Source organism: Rattus norvegicus, chromosome 2, assembly GCF_021556685.1.
Source record: "Rattus norvegicus strain SHRSP/BbbUtx chromosome 2, alternate assembly SHRSP_T2T, whole genome shotgun sequence".
NCBI lineage: Eukaryota > Metazoa > Chordata > Mammalia > Rodentia > Muridae > Rattus > Rattus norvegicus.
This window is the reverse complement of record NC_141535.1, coordinates 155,687,034-155,709,735: the sequence shown is the minus strand read 5'-3', so window position 1 is coordinate 155,709,735 and position 22,702 is coordinate 155,687,034. Positions and strand designations below refer to the sequence as shown.

Sequence of the window (22,702 nt, the reverse complement as noted above, 5' to 3'; positions counted from 1 at the left end):
AGGACAGGGAAGGGTCAAATGTGTATCTTTTGTGGTTATTGTTGTTGTTGTTGTTGCTGAGACACTGGGGTTCCATTGAGCCATTTGGGGAAAAACAAACAAGGCCATAAAGGATTTCTCTTTTGTGATTTATATAACATGGGAAATATTAAGTTTATCCCATCCTGTCCTTCTATGTGAGTAATCTGTGAATTTATGATATGTTCTAAGGCAGCATGAGGTAAACTTAGAGTTCCTGAGAATAACTTAGTAACAACCTTCAGCTCTTACATTTTTGCATTTCTTTTTGAATTTACCATGCTAACTAGTTTTTTTCCTCCTACCATGCCTAGTTTGGTGTGTGTGTGTGTGTGTGTGTGTGTGTGTGTGTGTGTGTGTGTGTGAATGCATGTTTAGGGATAATAGTTTTGAACTACATTAATATATAGAAATTGATGCCTCTTTTTCCTTTCAAAAAGTGATTAACAAAATGCACATAGTTTAAGAATTTGAGAATGAAAAAAAAAGTTATGTAAGACTTTGACTAAGTCAGACCTAAATAAAATATTAACTAATTGAAAATTTAATTTTGAGTTTCTTTCCTGGTGGAATGATGTGGGTCTGGGGCCTTCAACTGTTACTTCCGGAAACTGAGTCTGAAAAAGTCTTACAGTGTTTGCAAGAACTGCTGATCTTCTGCAAATTAGCATCTTGGAGAGACAGTATACATCTAAATACTTGACTGGAAGTCAAAATATTTCTAAGTAATACACATTATAACAGTGTTATCTGAGAAAGATAGATGCCATGAAAGGCTTCAAATCGGCAGTTAAGGAGACTAGGCCTAAATCTCTGTTTCTGAGAACTGGGCAATTCCAGGGAAGTCCAGGCCTCAGAAGCTTCCCTGCCATCTGACCTGAGGCAAGGCCAATGGGTCAGCTGCAGTTTCCAGACCTCCCCCAGCAAGTTTCCAGCCCCCACATCCCAGTAATGAAATATCTACAGAGACAGACCCACCAGATTAACATACAGGTCACCTACCCCGATATTCCCTAATGTGCTTTAAAAAGTCAGGCCTGCAAGCTCGATTGAGTGTCTCTCTATTCTGGTAATGGGAGACCCCAGCATGCTAGACTTCTGCCGAATAAAGCACTCTTTGCGTTTACATACTATTTGAGTCCAGGGTATCATTCTTCAGCGAATCAAGGCCCCTTAGGTATAAAGATAAAAGCAAGGTGTGTTTCAAGGTCCCTGTACATTGAGTCAATATTTACTTTTGTAACAAAAAATCACCCTTATTGTAAGGTCCAGGAGACCAAAAGGCAGACAAGGAAATGACTTCAGGACAGAACTGGGTCTTATTTTGTTATTCAGAAGAAAAACTTGTAAGGGGATTTTGATAAAAGAATCAGAGCCAGTTCTGTGCTTGCAGGCTGGGGTACTTACAGAGCAGAAAGTGGGGTGGGAAAGAAAGATCAAAAAGTTTCCATTTTGAGGCCATGATTAGTATTGATAGGGATTGTTGGGTAATAGCTTCAGATCTTGAGAAAGTGAGTTGAGGGGTATCTAGCAATAGTCCCTAGCTATGAAGAATGGCTTGGCCCCAGCCTTACAGATCCACCCACTTGCACTTTGTGGTATCCAAAGCAGTCTACCCTGTTTCTAGTTAAACCACAACAATAAATAAATAAATAAATAAATAAACTTTTTTTTAAAAATAGCTGTAACTTTTTAGTAGATACCCATATTTGTGTGCATATAAACTGTAAGAACCACCTGCCCAAGGACCAGGCAACTTCCTGGAATGCTGGGAGTTGTAGTTCTTATAAAATAGAAGCATCTCATGGGAAAATATGGAAGCCTATTGGTTTGTTCTTAGTGTCTCTAGGTCACTAGGCTGGGAATTCCAGGGAGTGGTCCTGACCAAAGCCCATCATGGTCAGTATTTAATAAAAACTTTCTTCAAATTTGACTCAAAGGGTAGAACTTGTTTTTCTCAGACAAATCTCAGGATTAACAATGCTACTCCTCCAGCACCTCTAAATGTGCCCATTTTTCACCTTGTGCGTAGGTGGGGGTCCCTTACTGTTTCAATAAAGCTGTCTCAGCCTGATGAGATCCAGTCTGTCTACCTCTCTGTCTCACATTTATTTCCAGGGGTAACTCAGGGGTGTGTGTGTTAAAGAATGTCAGTTATGAGAAACATGTATTGTGATCCTTTACTGGGGGTTGTGAGGTCTGATCTGACCCCTTTCCGGGACCCCTTGAGTGAGACTCAGGGAGGCAGTAATCAATGCAAAAGCAAGAGGAGCTTTATTCCAATGTGTTTGGGTTGACTCCCTTTCAGAGAGAGATGACCCTGAACAGACTCTAACAGAGAGTTATATACCTTGCAAACAAGGGAGTCAGAATTCAAACAATGATAACTAGGCAGGGTCCTATTGGTAGGGAGAAGTGACCTCCAAACTGACTCGCAGTCAGTGGACTAGTCCAGGACTTTCCGAGGGGGTTGGATGGGGAGTTACAGGTGGTTTTGTTCAGCAGTTTGGCTTGTAGCTGTTCCAGGAACTAGACTTGCTTTACTCCTACTGGAAGGGAGGGGTCTTTCTGTGCTCGGAGGTTTGTGGTGGAATTTTCCCACTGCCCTCAGATTGGCCCCAACTTTCAGGGGTCATAGGAGACTGAAGGCAGGATTGTTGAAAATCAAGATGTTTTAGTTCTGGAAATCCACCTTTCTCTCTTTCTGTCTGTCTCTGTCATCATCTCCCTCCCCCTCCCCATCCCTTTCCTCCTCCCCCTCTTCCTCTCTCAATGATCATCATTAATCAAAATGGAGAGATTTACAAACTAATGTGGCAGTGGCTAACATTCCTGACTCCTTTTCCTGTACATCAGTGGGAAAAGTGGCACAGTGGTTCTTGTAGCCCTTCTCTCTGGACACTGTGGAATTCTCATTGGCAATATCTTGGGGCAATCTCTGATACTGAATATTTTGGAGGAGAGGGATGCTAATGAAATGTCTTGCTTGGCATCTTGGCTAAAAGAGTTGAGCCTCTGCTATACAAAACAGATTAGGCAGTTAGAAGACCAAGCAAAATGCCTTTAACTTAGGGGCCAGGAAAGCACACCAGTTCAGCAGTGGAGGTCAGCAAAAAGCCACACACCTAATAGTAGTGGAGTTTCAGAGAATGAATGAGTTCAATGGTTGACTCTGAATGTATTTAGGAAACAGTTATACGTCTCTATGGCTGTTTCCAGTTGAAGTGGGAGCACAGAAAAACTCGGGGTCACCTCTCCTGTTGACTTTTGTGCATTGGAAGACAATCAAAGGAACCCGGACAGATCAAACTACATGCTCAATGGATTGGCTGAGCAGAGATCAACAATTGTGACGTTTGGCACGGTCATAGTCTGATTTTGTAGATCTCTTATAGAGAGAAAGAGACATTTGAAGAATTATCAGGTATGCACAAACACGAATTCGATTACAGCTAGAAAATGTATGATGGTCCTTCAATCTCATTACAGTTGGAGATGTTGTGATTACTACCCCTGGCATGTCAAGAGCCCACACTTAGGGTTTATTTAATGGGAAGGCCTTTAAGGCCTGGAACATTTCACACACACACACACACACACACACACACACACACACACACACACACACCCCTCTCAATTACTTTAATTTTCAGTTATACTTTCCTCCCGGATGTTTAAAAGCGTGAGAGTAACCACAGACCACAACTTTTCTGTTTTTATTTTTTTCCTGTTAAGGTCAGTTGGTCAGTTGGGGTTCTTTTGGGAGGACTTGGGCTTAGAGGAACCTCAACTATAGATGTAGCATAGATGCATTGTCTTTAATATTAAAATGGATTGAAATCATAGTGTGTTTTGAAAAAGCAAAGAGAGATGGAGACCGGCACTCCAAGAGTTTAAATACAGATACCACCACAGTAGTTTCTAAAAGAACTATAGTTGATTTTAATGTCAACTTTTCAAAAATTAGGGCCAACTGAGTAGGTGCCTTACCAGAAGAATTGTCTTGATTGTCTTAATTGATGTGAGGATTGAATGTAGGCTGAACCTTCTGGTAGCTGCCTAATTAAAATAAGTGCGTGTGTGGTGGGGGGTTGGGCAGGAGCTGGAGAGCTGGCTCAGCTGGTGCTCTTGCAGGGGTGGTTTGGTTTCCCGCCTATGGATGGAACGTGGGCTGTGTTTTCATGCTCTCCCAGGTGGAGCAGATGAGTGAGCGTTTACTCCAGATTACTTACTAGTGCTTGCTGTTATCATTCAAGTATTCCTCTATGGAAAATCGTGGGTTTTGCCACATGTTGCTTGAACTCATAAAAACTTTAGTCATGTGACTTTTTTAAAACCTCAGAGTATACACACACACATATATACAAATATACATTCACACACACACACACACACACACATATGGAGAGAGAGAGAAAGTCAAGGGAAGACCTGATATCAATACTTACATGGATTTTATCATTGTTGTATCATATTACCCTTAACTAATAATTATTTTTTAAGGGTATTACAGACTCTATGAATTTTCAACTTTTATTTGCAGATTACTATATAAGGATAGGAAATCAATATTCAGCTGGCAAGCTATGAGATTTTGTTTTCATATGAACTGACTTTGTGATGGCAAAACTTGCCCAACCTTTTCCCATTCCACAGGCAGATACTTATTTTACTGGCAGTTCATCAATCTACTAATACTTCTTTTTTTCTCAGTCCAAAACAGATAGAATATGCTGTTTTTATTCATCTATTATGATTAGTTTATAAACCCTTAAATATTGTTTCTGTTACTGTTCTAGTTAACAGCGTGAACCTGAGAAATTGGGGACCAAAAATGAGGTGCAGTAAAGTCTCATGCTATAGCCATCTTTATTCAGGGCATCAGACAATTTATGTTCTGAGTGTTTTCAGGGTTAGGCAAAGTCACATGAGCAAAGTTCACTTGAGTTCTTCAAACAGTCACAAGGCCAAGGTCATATCCGGTTAGGCTGAATAACACCAGCAGGAGAACTTAAGCTTAGAAACCTCATTCTGAATAATCATGGATAAAATGATGGTTTATCTAAAGTAAACCCATTGCTGTTTATTACTCCTTGGAGGTACACAAAAACGTATTCCAAGAGTAATCCATGTTGTGGAGGAGTAGAGTTTACAACGAGGCCTTGTTTTGGCATTATCTCAGAAGCTCTCAGAAACCTCATCAAACAGATTCACCCACGGACTGTGTTCCAGTTTTAAAGTCTGCTTGTGTTGTCAGATTACTTCTAGCACGAGAAACAGCTTTAATTTAACCTTAATATTCTGCTATGTTTCCATTACTACAGGAACTACAACATTCCCTTAAAGGCCACACACATCCTTTGTTTGTTACACACATGCACACCCTAACCTTCCTGGTTTTATTCCAAAAGGAAATAAATAAACTGAAGCACTAACCTGCCCTGATTCTACTTCTCCAGAAGAGGAGCATCAACTCCTGTACGCGGATACTAACAGGCTTCATGTAGAAGAGCACACCCCTCTTAGACAAGTGAGACAGTTTATGCAGGAATGTCCTGTCTGTGCTTCCTTGTACAGTCACAATCATGTAACTGCAGTTTATCTCAGAGGTAAACATACTAACGAATTATAGGAAATGGATGTCACTCACTTTGCTCTTGGGCCTAGGATGCTGTAGCTGCATTCTTGCATTGATGCATATTCTAAATTTCTCTGGGCTGTACCTCAATCCTCAAAGAATGCTTCTGCAATATAGTCTTATCCTATACAAACTTTTGTTGCTATAGTAATGCCTATTTCTATAAAAATGTACAATGGAACAGCCTATTGTAGCAAACAAAGAACTTCTGTAAAGAATGGAATTTTAACCATATTACAGGCCTCCCTTGTCACCTTCAAGGCCAGGGTATAATTGAAAAAGCACATAGAACATTAAAACAGCAATTATTTTTAAAACAAACTTAAAATTGGAAAACACCAAGAAAGGGATACTTTTGTATTTTCCTTATTTACTCTTAATTTTTAAAAATTTTGCCTCAAGATGTTACATGTTCAAGAGCTCAAAAACATTTCTCTACTGCCTTTGGATTGGCCAGTGTGGTTTAAACAATTTGAGACTTGGAAGCCAAGTTGTCTGCAGAACATGGGAAGGGGTCTGTGTTCCTCATTGCAGAGGGAGCCACTGGAACATTACGGATTTCTCTTCAGCTCCTTGGGCCCTTGGGCCATCAAGAACTGTGGTGGATCGAGAGGCACAGCTGGCAAAACCACAGCTAACAGTGATATATGGACCACATCATAAAGTCAAGTCTGCCCAACTGCCAAGTTAAGGCCCCATGCACCAAGAGAGAAGTTACTCTGTGAAACACACAGAGCCCCATGACACCTGAGAATCTCTTCTGGTGATGCTTTGACCTGTGCACTTGCAGTGAGCACCTCTCAACACATGTATTGGTCTTATGTTTCTTATCCATCTCATTCCTTCAGATTGTAGATAGGGTGAATTCAGCTCCTGTCGTCTTTACTAATGACTCTCTGTATTTATGACTGGGCCTGAAGACCACAATAGACTCATTCATCAGGAGAAGGGACTGCATTTAATTTTTCCTTGAGATTTAAAATCACTTCCTGTTGTATAGGACATTATAACATTTGTGTTCCTATTAAAGGCAAATATGAGTTTACATTCTACAAGACATCAGAACTACTAGTCAAATGGATCTCTTTTCAAGCTATTCTCTAGACTTTTCTGATCAAGCTAATAATGTAACCAATTACCTTAGTTAGGGCTTTATTGCTGTCAGGAGACACCATGACCAAGGCAACTCTTATAAAGGAGGAGTTTATAAGAGCTCCATTTAATTGGGGCTGACTTACAGTTTCTGAGGTTTAGTCCATTATCATCAGGGTGGAGGAACATGGTAGCACACAGGCAAACATGGTGCTGGAGAAGAAGCCGAGGAGAGTTCTACACCTTGATCTGCAGGCAGCAGGAGACTGCCGTGCCTAGCTTGATCATATAAGACCTCACCTCAAAGCCCACCCCCACCATGACACCATTTCTCCAACAAGGTCACACCCCCTAATAGTGCCTAATAGTCCCTATGGGCCAAGCATTCAAGCACATGCGTCTTTGGGAGGGGGTTATTCCTATTCAAACCACCTATTCTGGTGACAGAGTAGTACCCATAACACTTTCACTGTTCTAACATTCATTACGTTCATATTTTATTATTATGCTTATAATTTGCTTATACTCATGCATCTAATGGCACCTAAATCTATCTACAACCCCTCAAATCAAAAACACTTTGTTCATTCTATCTGTGGGGAGAACGGAGGCATAAGAGAAGAATTTCGAGTGCTGTTGAAACACTCCAAGAAAACAACACGAGAGTCTTGCGTCTTCGATTTCTTCAAAATATGGTGAGGGGGTCCCTGGAGGTGTCATACAGGGAAGTGAACCACTCGGAGAGATAAGAATGGAAAAGAAGCACAGATTGATTTCATCTGGATCAGACTTCCTGATGCATTTAAGGCCAGTATAATTTGGAACAAAAGGTTTCTTGATGTAATAAAATACAACTCCTGGTGTATGGGAATCGTAATTACATCGAACCTCAACTCAGGATATGTCTCATTTATTCCAAGATGGGCTCTAGAGCTAAGTTACCTGTATTAGCTTAAGGGCTCCAAGTTTCTCTGGAGATCTGTGGGTGTAAGAACCTTCATGCTCTGCTCCTGACAACACGGAATTGCCTGGAATGTGTTTTGCAGCCCCCCCCCCCCCCAGGTATACTAGATAGGAGTGAGTTTCCTTCAGATTACTCACTATAAGAACCAGAGCCTGCTGCCTGCTGGTTACAGGCTTGGGTACTTACAGGGCAGAAAGAGAGCAGGGAGAGAAAGAAAACATTTCCTTTTAGCCATGGTTTGCCATTGCTAGGGGTAACCAGGAAATAGTAAAAGAACTTCAGACAGCGATAAACATCTCCAGTGCTGTCCTTCACTGGGGGTCACCCGGACAGGGAGGGCTGGAATCCAGGGAAACAAAGTGATTTTAATCCTGTAATTGCAAATTACTGTACTTTGGGAATTATGATGATTAACCAGAATGGAGGAACTTTGCAATATGATGTGGCCCTGGCTAACACTTGTGAAAGGTTTGTTATAACAAGGCTTGTATAACAAACAGAATATTTGAAAGCATCTAGGCTCTGAGGGGAAAGGAATCCTGACTGCCTGCCAGGAGCCAAGGAATACCACCACACAGCCACATGGCACAACAAACCTCACACAAGAGATCTACTGGGAGAAACACCACAGGAGGGTGGCTGCCTCTATGGCCTCCTCTGTTCCAGTGAGAAGCTCCAAAGAATTGAGAAGTGGGATTTAATTAGGGTACTGGTTTTTGACCTTCTTATTGTTGCAACCTTTTAATACAGATCCTCAATCATAAAATTATTTTGTTGCTATTTCATAACTGTAGTTTTGCTACAGTAGTTGTGAACTGTAACTTAAATATCTAATATGCAGATGGTCTTAGGGAACACTCAAAGGGTCACGACCTACAGGTTGAGAACCACTGCTCTAAGGTACTCATGGGATTTTGAGCTCAAGGACTGGTAGGTTTTCGAGTCGTGAGCTTGGGCTTTTTTCCTTACAACAGTGAATGGAAAACTTAAATAAAGGGAAGATGCAATTATTTCTAAAGTATGAAGATTTATATTGTAGATATAAGAAAGAAAGCAGGCCGATAGAGAGTCCAGACTGAACATGGTCAGCAGACTAAACCAGTCCATGAGAAAAGAGAGATGGGAGGGAGGCAAGAGTAGAGCCTCCAACCAAAGCAGTCCAGGCCAAGGGGCCAAGAGACTGGCATTGCCAAAATAGCTCTGTTATAAGGATCAGGCTGCGGTGAAAAAAAACAATAGAAGAAGAGGAGGAAGAAGGATGGGGAGGGGCTATAAGTTCCGGGAGCAGCCACAGGTATTGAGTGGTGCTATGAAGCCAGCCAGGTCTGTTTGCTTTGAGGTTAGAAAAGCACTCTCGGAAGACTTCCCCTCTCTCAGTGACAGAGCCTCTGGGTCCCGTCTAGGTACAGATTCTGCATTTCGAGCCCGGGCAGGTAAATTTAGCACAATGGATTTCTCCAAGCTACCCAAAATCCGTGATGAAGACAAAGAAAGCACATTTGGTTATGTGCATGGAGTCTCAGGGCCTGTGACATGGCAGGTGCTGCTATGTACGAGCTGGTGAGAGTGGGGCACAGCGAGCTGGTTGGAGAGATTATCCGACTGGAAGGTGGCATAGCCACCATTCAGGTGTATGAAGAAACTTCTGGTGTCTCTGTTGGAGACCCTGTACTCCGCACTGGTGAACCTCTCTCGGTAGAGCTTGGTCCTGGCATTATGGGAGCCATTTTTGATGGTATTCAGAGACCTCTATCGGATATCAGCAGTCAGACCCAAAGTATCTACATCCCCAGAGGAGTAAATGTGTCTGCTCTTAGCAGAGATATCAAATGGGAGTTTATACCCAGCAAAAACCTACGGGTTGGTAGTCATATCACTGGTGGAGATATTTATGGGATTGTCAATGAGAACTCGCTCATCAAACACAAAATCATGCTACCCCCACGCAGCCGAGGAAGTGTGACTTACATCGCACCGCCTGGGAACTACGATGCCTCTGATGTCGTCCTAGAGCTTGAATTTGAAGGTGTGAAGGAGAAGTTGAGCATGGTCCAAGTGTGGCCTGTGCATCAGGTGCGGACTGTCACTGAAAAGCTGCCAGCCAACCACCCCTTGCTTACTGGCCAGAGAGTGCTTGATGCCCTTTTCCCGTGTGTTCAGGGAGGAACTACTGCTATTCCAGGTGCTTTTGGCTGTGGGAAGACTGTGATTTCCCAGTCTCTATCCAAGTACTCCAACAGCGATGTGATTATCTATGTCGGCTGTGGTGAAAGAGGGAATGAGATGTCAGAAGTTCTCCGGGACTTCCCTGAGCTCACTATGGAAGTTGATGGTAAAGTAGAGTCCATCATGAAGAGGACAGCGCTGGTAGCCAATACCTCCAATATGCCTGTGGCTGCAAGAGAGGCCTCCATTTACACTGGAATTACACTATCAGAATACTTCCGGGACATGGGGTACCACGTCAGTATGATGGCTGACTCTACCTCTAGATGGGCTGAGGCCCTCAGAGAAATCTCTGGTCGCTTAGCTGAAATGCCTGCAGATAGTGGATACCCTGCATACCTTGATGCCTGACTGGCTTCTTTCTATGAGCGAGCAGGCAGAGTGAAATGCTTGGAAATCCTGAAAGAGAAGGGAGTGTCAGCATTGTAGGAGCAGTTTCTCCACCTGGTGGTGACTTTTCTGATCCAGTCACATCTGCTACTCTGGGTATTGTTCAGGTGTTCTGGGGCTTGGATAAGAAGCTAGCTCAGCGCAAGCACTTCCTGTCCGTCAACTGGCTCATCAGCTACAGCAAGTACATGCGCGCCCTGGACGAGTACTATGACAAACACTTCACAGAGTTCGTCCCTCTGAGGACCAAAGCTAAGGAGATTCTGCAGGAAGAGGAGGATCTGGCGGAAATCGTGCAGCTCGTGGGAAAGGCGTCTTTAGCAGAGACAGATAAAATCACCCTGGAGGTAGCAAAACTTATCAAAGATGACTTCCTACAACAAAATGGGTACACTCCTTATGACAGGTTCTGTCCATTCTATAAGACGGTGGGGATGCTGTCCAACATGATTTCATTCTATGATATGGCCCGCCGGGCTGTGGAGACCACCGCCCAGAGTGACAATAAGATCACATGGTCCATTATCCGTGAGCACATGGGGGAGATTCTCTATAAACTTTCCTCCATGAAATTCAAGGATCCAGTGAAGGATGGCCAGGCAAAGATCAAGGCCGACGACGCACAGCTTCTTGAAGACATGCAGAACGCATTCCGTAGCCTGGAAGATTAGAACTGTGACTTCTCTCCTCCTCTTCCGCAGCTCATACGTGTATATTTTCCTGAATTTCTCATCTCCAACCCTTTGCTTCCATATTGTGCAGCTTTGAGACTAGTGCCTCGTGCGTTCTTGTTCATTTTGCTGTTTCTTTGGTAGGTCTTATAAAACACACATTCCTGTGCTCCGCTGTCTGAAGGAGCTCCTGACCTTTGTCTGAAGTGGTGAATGTAGTGCATATGATACACAGTGTAACATACACATTGTAACATATACGTTCTGTAAACTTGTATGTAAGGTGACTACCCCTTCCCTTCTCTCCAGTAAACTGTAAACAGGACTACTGCATGTGCTCTATTGGGGATGGAAGGCCAGATCTCCATACCGTGGACAGGTACATAAGGAAACTAGACCACTTGCAACTTAGTGTTTGTTGAGTAACCATTTTGCAGGAAGTATTTCCATTTAAAAAACAAAAGATTAATGTTCCAATTATTTGTAGCTTCCCCAGTATCAATCAGGACTGTTTGTGGCGCACTTGGGAACTATTTTGTTTTCCTAACAGACATTTGCAAGGCTGAACGTAATAGATAAATCAGTTCCCTCTGAAAGTGTGAAAGTAAAAAGAGAGCTAGGTGGTCAGACTTAAATTGACATCGTCTTGTTTAAGCATATTTTATTTCACTAAGAGATTTAATATCAAGGACTTTTATATACTCAATTACTAGGAAATCTTTTTTTAAGTACAATTTAAAAATCATTGAAAATGTGATCCACATCATAGCCATTTTCCTCATATTTAGTCAGATGAGCTCAGAGTGGGGAGGGGTGGCAGTTAGAATACCACAAGGACACGCAGCAGTGCCTGCAGGCAGTGTGGCCGGGGGCCAGAGCGGCATTGTTTTCACGAGGTACGTGTGTGGCGTGTGTGTTTGCTTGTTGACACTCTGAAAACAGCAAGCTTGCCAGTTCCAGGAAACATTTTGTTTTCTTTCACTGGCTCAGAAAGCTCCTCAAAGTACCTGGTCCCTGCAGCTTCCTATCTGTTAATAGAGACGACAGAGGTTCTTAAATTTAACTGGTGACAAAACAAAAAGAAAAAAAAGATCGATTTTTGTCTTGCTGTTTTGGTGTGTTTAAATAATAATTCCATATTTGCATAACGAGGCTCGCTTCTGAGAGCTTGGAGATCGTGCTCCCTCTTCACTCTCCGGGGTGATAATGCTGGCACCATGCTACCTCTTCAGGAGGGGAAGGGGATTGAACATGGCTAACACTCTCAAGTACACAAGCGTAACGACAAAGTATTTATTTTAAGCCTTGGTATGTTGTTTAAATTATTAGGTGGTGCATTTCTTATGGTCTTTTGGGTAGACATAGTATACACTTCAGATGTAATGTGTAAATCCTTGCTAGTGCATGTCTACACGGTAGACTGCTATTCAAGAAGGATATTCTTCCACATAACAATTTAAAAACTATTAAATCAGATATGGATTATGCAATGACTTGTTGAGAGGTGGATTAACGGTGCTGCTTAATCAGTTTGCTTCCAATATGGCTTCGTATCCAGAAGCCCTGACTAGTGGAGATGAGAAAGATTTCAAAACCTGTCTGCCTACACCTACCAGCAACCTAGGCTTGTGATCAGAATGAATGATCCCAAGAAACTACTTGACCAAGTGTGTTTTGTTGTCCTGGATTTGAGATGTGCGTTCTTCCTCCCTCTGAGACTGTTGATGTATGAGTGTGAAGAAGTTACAGAAACAATGCTCAGATTTTCACGGTAACTTTCCCTCTGCCCACACTGTAGAGTTTCAGATTGTTCACTGATAGTGCTTCTTTCGTAAGGATGTGTTAAAATATAGCAGTCTTTTTAAAAGATTATGCAGTTCTCTATTTATTGTGCTGTGCCTGGTCCTAAGTGCAGCCGGTTAAACAAGTTTCATATGTATTTTTCCAGTGTTAAATCTCATACCTATGCCCTTTGGAAAGTTCCATCCTGAACAATGAATAGAAGAGGCTATATAAATTGCCTCCTTATCCTTAAGATTTCACTATCTTTATGTTAAGAATAATGTATAATTATTAAAATCTATGAAAAATAAAAAGTGGATTTAAATTAAAAAAAAAAGAAAGAAAAGCACTGTCGTGGAATATCTTGTTTTCCCCATCTATGTTAATTGAGAATTTTACTGGATACAGTAACCTGTGCTGGCATTTGTGTTTTCTTAGGGTCTGTATGACATCTGTCCAGGATCTTCTGGCTGTCATAGTCTCTGATGAGAAGTCTGGTGTAATTCTTATACGTCTGCCTTTTTATGTCACTTGACCTTTTTCCCTTACTGCTTTTAATAGTCTTTCTTTGTTTTGTGCATTTGGTGTTTTAACTATTATGTGACAGGAGGAATTTCTCTTTTGGTCCAATCTATTTGGAGTTCTGTAGGCTTTGTGTATGTTTATGGGCATCTCTTTCTTTAGGTTAGGGAAGTTTTCTTCTATAATTTTGTTGAATATATTTACTGGCCCTTTAAGTCTAGAGTCTTCACTCTCTTCTATACCTATTATCCTTAGGTTTGATCTTCTCATTGTGTCCTGGATTTCCTGGATGTTTCGGGCTAGGAGGTTTTTGCATTTTACATTATCTTTGACCATTTTGTTGATGATTTCTATGGTATCTTCTGCCCCTGAGATTCTCTCTTCTATCTCTTGTATTCTATTGGTGATACTTGTATCTATGACTCCTTGTCTCTTCCTTAGGTTTTCTATCTCCAGGGTTGTCTCCCTTTGTGCTTTCTTTATTGTTTCTATTTCCATTTTTAAATCCTGGATGGTTTTGTTCAATTCCTTCACCTGTTTGGTTGTGTTTTCCCATAATTCTTTCAGGGATTTTTGTGTTTCCTCTTTAAGGGCTTCTACTTGTTTACTTGTATTGTCCTGCATTTCTTTAAGGGAGTTCTTTATGTCTTTCTTAAAGTCCTCCATCATTATCATAAAATGTGATTTTATATCTAAATCTTGCTTTTCCAGTGTGTTCGGATATCCAGTATTTTCTTTGGTGGGAGAACTGGGTTCTGATGATGCCATGTAGTCTTGGTTTCTGTTGCTTAGGTTCCTGTGCTTGCCTCTAGTCATTGGGTTGTCTCTGGTGTTTGCTTGTCTTACTGTTTCTGAGAGTGGCTTGACCCTCTGTAGTCCTGTGTCAGCACTGCTGTAGAACTGTTTTCCTGTTTTCTTTCAGTCTCTCTGTGATCAGGTGCTCTGCTCTCAGGTGTGTGGATGTTCCTGGTGACTGTCTTCCAGCTCTTAGGTGTGGGCAGGAATCAAAGGGTCCTGCCCCTGATTTCTCTTAGGTCCTTGCACCCAGGGACCTCAGTTGGCACTAGGTGATTCCTTCTTGGGTCTGGAATGTGGGCAGATTTCTCAGTAGTGTCCACACTTCTGAGGGGCCAGCTCCCCCCTCCATGGGATTTGGGTGCAGGGAACTGTTTGGCTGGTTCTGTTCAGTCCAGGGCACAGACCAGAACTGTGGGTACCGGCATCTGACTGTTCCTATATTCCTGTGTCCAGAGGCACTGTGCAGTTTCCCATTGGACCAGGGATGTGGGCAGAGGTGTACACAAGTGGCAGTCTGTCCTGCAGTCTCAGGATATCTGCACTTCTGTGTGTTCAGCTGTCCTCACCATCATCCTGAGTGAGGTACCCCAATCACAGAAAAACACACATGGTATGCACTCACTGATAAGTGGATATTAGCCCAAATGCTCGAATTACCCAAGATGCAATCCACAGACCACAAGAAGCTCAAGAAGATGGATAACCAAACCACAGATGCTCCCACCCCTTCTTAAAAGGGGGAACAAAAATATCCACAGGAGGGGATATGGAGGCAAAGTTTAGAGAAGAGACAGAAGGAACAGCCACTCAGAGCCTGCCCCGCATGTGGCCCATATATATACAGCCACCAAAACTAGATAAGATTGATGAAGCTAAAAGTGCATGTTGAAAGGGACCGGACATTGATCTCTCCTAAGAGACACAACCAGAGCATGTCCAATACAGAGGTCAATGCTAGCAGCAAACCACTGAACTGAGAACAGGACCCCATTTGGGGGAATTGGAGGAAGGATTGAAAGAGTTGAAGGCGCTTACAACCCCATAAGAACAACAATGCCAACCAACCAGAGCTTCCAGGGACTAAGCCTCTACCCAAAGACTATACATGGACTGACCCAGGGCTCCAACTGCATAGGTAGCAATGAATAGCCTAGTAAGGGCACCAGTGGAAGGGGAAGTCCTTGATCCTGACAATGTTAGACCCCCAGTGCAGGGGAAGGTCAGGGGCGATAAGAGGGGTGTGGGGGTACACCCGTATGGGGAGGGGGAGGGGATGGGGGTAATGGACAGGAAATTGGGAAAGGGAATAACATTTGAAATGAAAATAATGAAATATATCTAATTTAAAAAAAGAAAGAAAAGAAAAAATAAAATTAAAAAAAAAAGAAAAGAAAGACCGCCCCTCTTCAAGGCAAAGGGGAGGGGGAAGGGGATGAAGAACCAGAAAGAGGGGCAACATTTGGAATGTAAACAAATAAAACAATTTTTAAAAATCTCAAAAATGTGTATTTTAGAGATTTTTCTGAGGTCAAAATTAAATATGCAAATGAAATGCCAGCACCTAATTTGTGTGTCTAAAGCAATAAGGATAGTGTCTTTTCTTTTTTTTTTTTTCTTTTTTTTTTTTTCTTTATTAACTTGAGTATTTCTTATTTACATTTCGATTGTTATCCCCTTTCCTGGTTTCCCGGGCCAACATCCCCCTAGCCCCTCCCCTCCCCTTCTACATGGGTGTTCCCCTCCCCATCCTCCCCCCATTGCTGCCCTCCCCCCAACAATGTCTTAGCAGGACCAAGGGCTTCCCCTTCCACTGGTGCTCTTACTAGGCTATTCATTGCTACCTATGAGGTCAGAGTCCAGGGTCAGTCCATGTATAGTCTTTAGGTAGTGGCTTAGTCCCTGGAAGCTCTGGTTGCTTGGCATTGTTGTACTTTTGGGGTCTCGAGCCCCTTCAAGCTCTTCCAGTTCTTTCTCTGATTCCTTCAACGGGGATCCTATTCTCAGTTCAGTGGTTTGCTGCTGGCATTCGCCTATGTATTTGCTGTATTCTGGCTGTGTCTCTCAGGAGATAGTGTCTTTTCTTAGTAACAACAACAACAACAACAACAATAAAAAGACTTGGCTTAAAACAAGATTTTATGTTAAGACAATCCCTTATCAATTCTACTGATTTTGCCAAGCTCTTGACTAGTTAGGAAACTGCATCTTACAAAAGCAAGGTTCATATGTATCTGTTTAGATTAAAGTCTTTCAAATTAGTATTTTATAAGCAATTTATAAGCATTTTATAATTTTATAAGCAGCCATCTTAAATTTATTTTAGTACATTTAATATCCTATGTTTATCAGTATTTATAAATGTATCCTGTATGTCTAAACTTTACATACTATACAAAGTTTACAAGATAAAAGATGTAAATGTAATACATGCAAAGTGACCAATAATAACTGTTTTATACAATATGCCTTATAATTGAACATATAAAATAAAATCTTGTGACATTTTCTGCTTCTTGCCCCCCCTCTTTCTCTCAGGCCTGAAACTTTTAGGATTAGATCCTATTTTGTTTGTATATCTTTCTCCTCCTGACCCTCCTTACCTTCATATATATATATTAGAGCTTGCTGGGCTTGAACTCGGAGATCCACCTGCTTCTGCCTCCTTAGTTCTGAGATTAAAGGCTGGGCCACCATGATTAGCCATCTCTGATACTTTAAATAAGTATCGTGTTGATGAAAAACTTGACATATTAGCAGTCCTGCTACTTGAAACTTTCACTTAAATGCATTTGTCTTAACCAAATAGGTCTTCATACTTGTTCACACCAGGTGCACTTGTCCACTAGAAAGTGAAACAGTGGCCACTGGTGTTGTTCTCTGCACTGTAAGAGATCTAAAACTAGATTTCTGTCAGTGCCGTGGACTATTATTGGGTGTTAAGTGCATATAAACCTAAGAGGCAAAGCTTCAGAAAACACTTTACCAAGTTGATATCCCTAAAGTACCCTGTTAATCCTGCTAACCTTTTCCAGGTCGTATTGAATCTTGGCTGTTCTCTTTAAGCAAAGGTAATTAGACATGTGTTAACTCTTTACATTCCAAGCAGTGTGTCCTAATTAATAGAGATTACTGGTCCCTGTTCACAGATCTGTGAATGAGTAGTTCATTTTCATACCTGCTCCCTTAACATTTGCTCATATCTGTTGCTCTTTGTGATGCTTTTTGATTGGTGTCTGTTAACATCCTACGGAAGTACAACTTTGGACAAAAAGAATCTGAGTAGTGTTTGTGAGACGACAGGACATCACCCACAGGCTCTACAGAATTCAAGTATGAGAGCGGCCTCCAGGTATGGTTAACCTAAGGACCATTGCTTCTATTACCATATTAGCAATTCGTATGGGAAGTTTTTACAAAGTTTCTTTTTTAAATAATTTGATTTTTCTTGGATATTTTATGTATTTACATTTTAAATGTTTTCCCCCTTTCCCTCCCTCCCCCATACCCCCTCTCTCTTCCCCCTGCTTCTATGAGAATACTTCCACTCCCACCCACCCACTCCAACCTCAACGCCCTGCCATTTCCTACATTGCGGAAACAAGCCTTCATAGGACCAAGGGCTTTTTCTTCCACTGATGTATGACAATGCCATCCTCTGCCACATATGCAGCTGGAGCCATGGGATCCCCATGTATACTCTTTGGTTGGTGGTTTAGTCCCTCAGAGCTCTGGGGGGATCTGGTTGGTTGATATTGTCGTTCTTCCTACGGAGTCACAAACCCCTTCAGCTCCTTCAGTCTTTTCTCTAACTCCTCCATTGGGGTCCCCTTGTTCAGTCCAATGGTTAGCTGCAAGCATCCTCATTTGTACAGTAGGGCTATGGCATAGCCTCTCAGGAGACACCCATATCTGGCTCCTGTCAGCAAGCACTTCTTGGCATTAGCCATAGTGACTGGGTTTGGTGGCAGCATGTGGGATGGGTCCTCTACAACGTTCCTATGGCCTCCTTAGCCCAGCATGTGTTATGTTCTTTACTCCGCGTTTAAACCGTGGCAAGGGAGCTACCTAACCATTGAGTTCACTGTAGCTAAGCATTGCCATCACATTTTGAGGTAAATTAAATAATAAGACTCTATAAAAGTTTTAGAAGCACTGAAGCACTTTTATAGTATGAAGCCCCTTGGTTTTTCAGGCTGCAGCAAATGAATATCATTTGGACTCATCTGTGTTCAGCCTCCTTCTGGCCCCTTTCAGATAATTCCACTGAATGTGAGTCAGAATTTTAGACCTTTTCTTGAGCTTGAGGCTAGGACAAGTGGCCCTGACCTTTCGTCTGTGACACGCTTAGTTTGCAGCTGGTGTTTACACACAAGCACATACCTTAGAGGACAAGTTAGGGCTGGAGGTTAGCCTACATCCACTAATTCAGGTGGTGCCCCGGTGCAGGGGTCTTCCTACCAGGGGCTGGATCCTTCTCTCATGTACACAATGTCACCGTGTGACCTCTTTCTGGCTCACCGCATCCATCAACATTCTGACTTTGTAAATATAATTTTTTGTAACACTTTTTAATTTCCCTAGGTTCTTTATGTTTGTCACATGAGACGATGTTATTATCCAAACTGTATTCGGTTAGCTAAGGCTTTCTGAGGTCAAGTGGTAGGCCCAAAGGTTTCTCCCGACAGCGGCAGAATTTCCTAAAACCCACAGGTCTTTGGCCTCTTGGACTGGGAGTCTTATACTATATCCCACTATTGAGTGTGGGGTCACAATCTTGAAAGTAACAGCTTAACTGACCTCATGACCCAAGCCTAAGATGCTTTGGGGAACCATACAATTAGCTTCCAGGCTCCTGTCTGCACAGCCGGGGTTCCGCTGGAGTACCTCTGCTTCCTCCTCCTTGCTCCGGTGCCAAAACAGAACCCCTGCTTACTGATTCAACTATGTTATTTTAAAAAGCAATTTCTATTTGTCCAGTAACACATACGCTTCATTTCTCCCAGGGTTTTCTTTTTTCCTTGCTAGAGAAGGGAAACGTGTGGAACAAAGCCAAATAAAGATGACGTCATAGGTTGAGCCTGCGTGCTCTCAACTGGCATTCCTAATTCCTGTAATTGTCTAGCCGGCGCGGCGCTGAACAGGAGGCTGTCCTCGAGCCTCTTGTCTCCATGCGCTTCAGTCTCTTGCACAGCCATTTTCATCCTTCTGTTCTAGGTCGCTTTTTGAGTGAGAGCTTGGGGACTCGGGTGTGCGCTCTCTTCACTTCACCTTAGAACCATTTCCTACATCCGAATCGAAGGGTACATATGTAAATCCTATCTTTAGACTGTGATTTCTGTCTTTGTCAGTAAGCAGGAAAACATGCTTCCACTGTTTCTCTGAACATGATTTTAGAAGTCAGAACTGCGTGAGGACAGTTATTACAAATAGAGATGGAAACCAAAAACAGGGAAGAGACTTTTCCCTTGCTGATGCAAGGAGGAAGTAAAGAACAGTGCAGTGGATTCTTAATGAAGCTGACTCTCTGCTGGATTCTCCATTATCTTCCGGGTTTTCAAGACAGGGCTTCGCTGTGTGGCCCTGGCTGTCCTGGAACTCTGAGATCCACCCACCTCTCTGCCCCTGCCTCCTGAATGTTGGGACTAAAGGCATGCGCCACTATACCTGACCTTGTGGCTGTCTTTAAAGTAGCCATGATTTTGTAGGACTGTGAGGTTAGCAATAGATGGTTTTCTTTGTTCTTTACTGCTTCTTTCTTTTGACATCTTTTCTGACTTTTCTAAAGTCATAAGGTTGGGAACCACTACCTTGAGGTTTGTGCCACAGGACAAGCAAATCCCCAAGGTGAAGGACACCATAGCTGTCCTTTTGTGATTCCCTTAGCCAGGTCTGGCTCTGCAGTTCTCAGTGTACTGTGGAAACAGCTCATTTATTATAATGCTGTGCACATTTATTTAAAGAATAGAGCACAGGACCAACCTTAATGCCCGTCAAAATTGCAACGGCTAAATAGACCATGGAAGCAGAGCTTCCTCATAGCAGTTATAAATAACGAGGTTGATAGGAGTTTGTCAGGAACACTCTTCCTGAAAAGACTGTGTTGGTCACCTGGCAATGCAGAACAAATAGGAAGACCTACTGGGTAAAGGCCGAGATGCTGTCTCCAGGCAGGAGGCAGGAGGTGGGTGCCTCTGAGTTTCTTTAGCTTCTGTCTGAGATACAACAGCCAGCATTACCTCAAGGCTCCGGGGAGCGCATCACACATCAGCTTCAGGCTCTTTACAGGCCTGAGGTCCTAACTGACTGTAGGCCAGACAGTGTGTTCACAACCCCACACTTGCATTCTCTAGAAGAAGATGTAGTAAGGAGCAAAGGAGAAGTGGGAGGGGAAGAGAAGAGAGAAAGGGAGGAAAAGAGAGAGGCTTTGAAAGACCACGGCTTACTTCTGCCCACTGGCTGATCATCACCAGGAATGCTCTGACTCAACCCAGTGTAAGGTGGTGCCCTTATGACTCTCTTTGATGTTCAGCTTGTCCCAGACTTGCCCACAGGAACAACTTCAAGGCAGCTCCGGCATTCTTTCTGTACAGCCCCACTGCTTTTACACAGCCTTATCACTGTGAATCAAATGCTTCCAAGTAACCCCGTGCTTTTCTTAGCTCAGAGATGAATCTGCCATTTGTCCAAGGAACCTGGGATCCTGTCAGGAAGGAACAGATTTCATGTTGAAATCTGTTTCTGAGGACTGGACATGGTGGCTTTGGTCTCTAATTCTCTGTCAATGATGATAATGATGATGATGGTGATGACGATAGTGATGATGATGATCTGGGTTGCAACCGAGACCAATGTTATTGGGTACTGAATATCATTATTTCTAAGGTTTTTTCAGAAGTCAGAGACAGACTAGTATAGATTTAAAGATTCACGGATTATCTTATCTCTAATCCAATCGAACCAAATTATATAAACCTTTTTTAACTGCATTTTTAATTTGCATTTTAAATGTTATCCCATTTCCTGGTTTCCCCTGCAGCCTGCTATCCACCCCCCAACCTCCCCCCATTACAAACCTTCTTAAGCTTCTCAATTTGCATCCCCTTCTCCCACAATAAAGAAAGGCAGGGATAAGAGAAACACCTGGTTTTCTCTATTTTCTCTGATAAATAAAACCAGTTTGTTACTAAGCCAGGCAAGCTATTAAATTCACCTCCAAAGTAGCTTTATGTTTGCAGCTAAACTTTCGGACATCGGTGGCTGAGAACCACCAGGGTAAGGCCTGTGAACCCTGCAGCCACGATCACACTAAGCAACTTTTCCTCCTCAGCTACTCTTTCAGGTCCCTTGTCAGAGCAACAGGAAAATGAACGATGTTTGCCCTGCAGACAGCTACACTCACCATAAAACTTCACTATGGATCCTTCCCCTCAGTACAACCCACCCCACTTTGTTTGGGTGTGCTCCTTTCTAAATGAAAAAGAAAATCTCTCTTTACAGCCATGGCATGAAAATATGTGGTGGTGGTGGTGGTGGTGGTGGTGGTGGTGGTGGTGGTGGTGGTGGTGGTGGTGGTGGTCGTCGTCGTCGTCGTCGTCTCCTCCTCCTCCTCCTCCTCCTCCTCTTCCTCCTCCTCCTCCTCCTCCTCCTCTTCCTCCTCCTCCTCTTCCTCCTCCTCTCCCTCCTCCTCTCCCTCCTCCTCTCCCTCCTCCTCTCCCTCCTCCTCTTCCTCCCCCTCCTCTTCCTCCTCCTCCTCCTCCTCCTCCTCTTCCTCCTCCTCCTTCTTCTTCTAGTATATAAAATGGTTGGGCTGGAGAGATGGCTCAGAGGTTAAGAGCACCAACTGCTCTTCCAGAGGTCCTGAGTTCAAATCCCAGCAGCCATTACAGACGGTTCACAACCATCTGTAATAAGATCTGATGCCCTCTTCCGGTGTGTCTGATAAAATGTTCATATGGTTCCAAAGCCAAACCTGCCTGAAGAGAAGCATTTTTTTTTTTTTTTACTGTTTATTTCATCTTTGTCTCTTAATCCTGAGGTCTCCATTTCTAATATTGGAGATTTTTATTAGTTTTGGGAGTAAGGTTTGTTTTTAAAAACTTAAATAAAACTTATGCATTTATCTCTCAACATTTCTCATGTAAAGGATGGCACACTATAATATTCACTTAACAATATAACCTTCAATTGGTCGATACCTGTATTTAAAGATATTCTCCATTCTTTTTGATAACTGCTATAATTTAGTTACTTTATCATTGCTATGACAAAATACCCAACAGAATGGAAGACTAATCTATTTGGCTCATAGCTTTGGGTCTATCAGCCCATCCTGGAGGGGAAGGCAGAGTGGCTGGGGTGTGTCTGTCCATGGTCTTAGGAGCTTGCAGAGTGGCTTATTCACATCTTGGTGCATCAGGAAGCAGAGGCTTTGGACTAGAACCATGAGTGGATATAACCTGCAAGGCCTTTCCCCCAAACAACCCACTTCTGTTAGCAAAGCCAGAGTCCAAAATGTTTCCACAACTTCCCCAAATAGTGTCACCCACCGGGAGGACCAAGTGTTCATACACGCATCTGTGGGAGACACTTCAAAGTGTAACT

General features: G+C 42.7%; 1 pseudogene; it reads left to right on the top strand.

Annotated features, from left to right (window-relative positions):
- Positions 1-9,117: 9,117 nt before the first annotated feature.
- Positions 9,118-11,439, top strand: Atp6v1a-ps1 (ATPase H+ transporting V1 subunit A, pseudogene 1; annotated as a pseudogene).
- Positions 11,440-22,702: the final 11,263 nt, after the last annotated feature.